Source organism: Myxocyprinus asiaticus, chromosome 22 (assembly GCF_019703515.2).
Source record: "Myxocyprinus asiaticus isolate MX2 ecotype Aquarium Trade chromosome 22, UBuf_Myxa_2, whole genome shotgun sequence".
Taxonomy (NCBI): domain Eukaryota; kingdom Metazoa; phylum Chordata; class Actinopteri; order Cypriniformes; family Catostomidae; genus Myxocyprinus; species Myxocyprinus asiaticus.
The window spans coordinates 20,130,001-20,133,482 of NC_059365.1; positions in this window are offsets into that span (position 1 = coordinate 20,130,001).

Here is a 3,482-nt window from a genome sequence, read left to right on the forward strand (position 1 = left end):
GATGGGGGCCAGCTGGTTAGCACAGGATCTAAGACATGCAGGTGAAATGCCATCTGGGCCCTGTGCTTTCCTTTTCCTTATTTTTCGAAAGCCGTGGCTCACATCATCTTCACAGATCTTAAGTGCAGGTTGAGTAGCAGGAGGGGGGAGGAGGGGGGGTTGCAGGAGGTGTTGGTGTTTGTGTGAAGTGAAGGTCAGAGTGGGTGTGGGGTGTGAGATTGGGCCTTTCAAATCTACAGTAGAACACATTCAGGTCATCAGCCAGTTGTTGGTCCACCACAGGGTTGGGGGTTGGAGTCCTGTAATTCGTAAGTTGTTTCATGCCACTCTACACTGATGCAGGGTCGTTAGCTGAAAACTTGTTTTTCAGCTTCTCAGAGTTTCTTCTTTTAGTCACTCTGATTCCCTTATTCAGTGTGTTCCTGGCCTGATTGTACAAGACTTTATCCCCAACTCTGTAAGCATCCTCTTTGGCCTGACGAAGCTGCCTGAGTTCCGCTGTAAACCACGGTTTGTCGTTGTTAAATGTTAAATAGGTCCTAGCAGGAATGCACATATCCTCACAGAAACTGATATAATGATATTACTGATGTAACAGTATCTGTGAGCTCGTCCAGGTCTGTGGCTGCAGCCTAAAAAACACTCCAATCAGTGAAGTCAAAGCAGGCTTGTAGTTCCAGCTCTGCTTCGTTGGTCCATCTCTTTACAGTCCTTACTACAGGCTTAGCAGATTTTAATTTCTGTCTGTAGGTTGGAAGAAGATGAAACAGACAGTGATCAGATAGTCCCAAAGCTGCTCTAGGAACAGAGCGATATGCATCCTTTATTGTTGTGTAGCAGTGATCCAGTATATTTCTGTCTCTGGTTGGGCATGTAATGTGCTGCTTGTATTTGGGCAGTTTACATGTGAGATTTGCTTTGTTAAAATCCCCAAGAATAATAATAACTGAGTCTGGGTATTGTTGTTCCGTGTCTGTGATTTGATCAGCCAGCTGTTGCAGCGTGGCATTCAAACGCGTTTGGCGCGATATACACACTCACCAGAATAAACGAGGAAAACTCCCGCAGCGAGTAGAAAGGCTTACAGTTAATAAAGAGTGCTTCAAAATTAGGACAGCACATCTTCTTTAACATTATTACATCTGTACACCAACTTTCATTGATGTAAAAACTTTCCTCTCGTTTTCCCCGTTATAGTCTCTATTGTTTTTGTAATCAAAATTAGCCTACATTTATTTATAATAGTTTTGAATGATATATAAAGTTTTCAATTCAAATAAATATAAAAGCTTTTATATTTTAAATAAATGTAGGCTTTTAAAATTAATAAGCTTATGTGTGTTCTTGTTGTGTTAGATGAACCGGCAAATCTCACCGATCTGCAAAATCGAGATGCAGTTCACACGAGAAGTCGAACACACCTAATCATAAACTCGGGATCAAACTCTGAATTGATAGAGAAAGTTGGTAACAAGCGTCTTGATGCCACAGTAACCCTAATGAAGTCTGCTTGGATTTGGTCAGTTTTGTCAAACTAAAACCAATCCTGGAATCCAGAATTTGTTCAGCTTTTTTTGTGATACATGGCACAGCTTTCCGAATACACCCTTCATCTACAATTGGTCAAATAAAGAGATAGTCCCGCCCCCAACTCACGCCATTGGTTGAGTAATGTTGTTGGGGCGGGTCTAGTCTAAGCTTGTCTAAGCACAGGAATTTTGTTGTTACTGTTTACAGTTTCCAAAAAAATTTACCTACTTATGGCTTGCTTATAGTTGTATCTTCATTTTAAACTGGGATAGGAGAAAGTATTTTAACACCGAAAAAAGTTAAAACTTCAGTTTGTTATTTTTCTCACATTTTCTCCCCATTTTGGAATACCCAATTTCCAATGCCCTCTAAATCCTCGTGGTGGCGTAGTGAATCGCCTCAATCCGGGTGGCGGAGGACAAATCTCAGTTGCCTCTGGGTCTGAAACCATCAATCAGCGCATCTTATCATGTGGCTTGTTGAGCGCATTACCACTGAGACATAGGACATGAGGAGGCTTTTAGCTATTCTCCAATCATCCATGCACAACTCACCACACGTCCCACCGAGAGCGAAAACCACACATTATAGCAACCACGAGGAGGTTAACCCAACGTGACTCTACCCTCCCTAGCAACCGGGCCAATTTGGTTGCTTAGGAGACCTGGCTGGAGTCACTCAGCACCCTCTGGATTCCAACTTGCGACTCCAGGAGTGGTATTCAGCGTCAATACTCGCTGACATACTTCAGTTTTAACCAAACTGGACGTGCTAAAGTAGCAGTATAAAACGTATCCTCCTAAGAGCCACAAGGCGGCACTGCAATATCAGAGGCGAAGTTTTCAGATAAGGAATTGAATTATGCAAGTTGTTGGAACTTGATTTTGTGACAGATTAATGTCACATTGAGTAAATCAGAAGTTAAAGGCTTAATTAAAGGAGTGGTAAAAGGGAAATGGAATAAGGAAGTTAAGGGATGACATCTGTACAATATTCAAAGTCAAGTTGGATATGAGAGGATTATATATGGAAATAGACCTTTTTCACACTGGGGGTTTTGGAATGCGGAAGTAAACGATTGCAGGGTAAACTTCGACAGCGGTGAATGGGAGTGAATTGGAGATCACAACAAATATTATTTTCACTTACCCATTTGCTCCAATACAAAAAATAAAATTCCATTAATACGTTTGAATGATTTCCAGAAGACGAATAAAATAGAGAGCGATGGATTAAGACTGTAAAATGGGAGAAGATGCCACATTTACTGTCATTCAGCAGCTGTAATCGAAACCCCCTCGCAGCTGTGGTAATGAGATTTTTGTGGTAAAACTAATTCCAGGGTAATGTAACACAAAGCATAATGTTAAACATTTACACTCAATATTTTTAAAATTGACGCTGCTAAATAAGGCGGAAACGCGTCATCACAGTCCGTGAAAAAGGTTTATAGAAGGGACTACACAATATTAACAAGACTCCGGATTGGACACTCTGCTCTCAAGCAATCATTGTATAACATTGTTAAACTTCAATCTGATTGCTGCAATAAATGTGGTCTTTCTGAAACAGTTGAACATGTGCTGTTAAATTGTGTTGATATGACAGAGAAAGATTTCAGCTAATAAGAATTAAAGTCAGTGGGTATTAAATGTGAGTCTGTTCAGAATCTGCTGAATAATTCTTCAAAAGTGTATAATGCTCTTTTAATTTATCTTAAGAAAACAAATTTGTATGGTAGGATTTAGTCGATTGGGTGTTTTTTCTCCCTTAGGCCTACATCAATGCTCCACACTCAACCTAGATGTCGGAAATGCACCAAAATCTGGTTTGCTAACCGCCATAAAACCAGAAGATGATTTCGTGACCGTCCTCCTAATGGCAGACATTTTGGCCCATATAGACGTCAATTTTGGAAGAATTTGTGCGAACCTTTAAGTAACCCCTGTCAC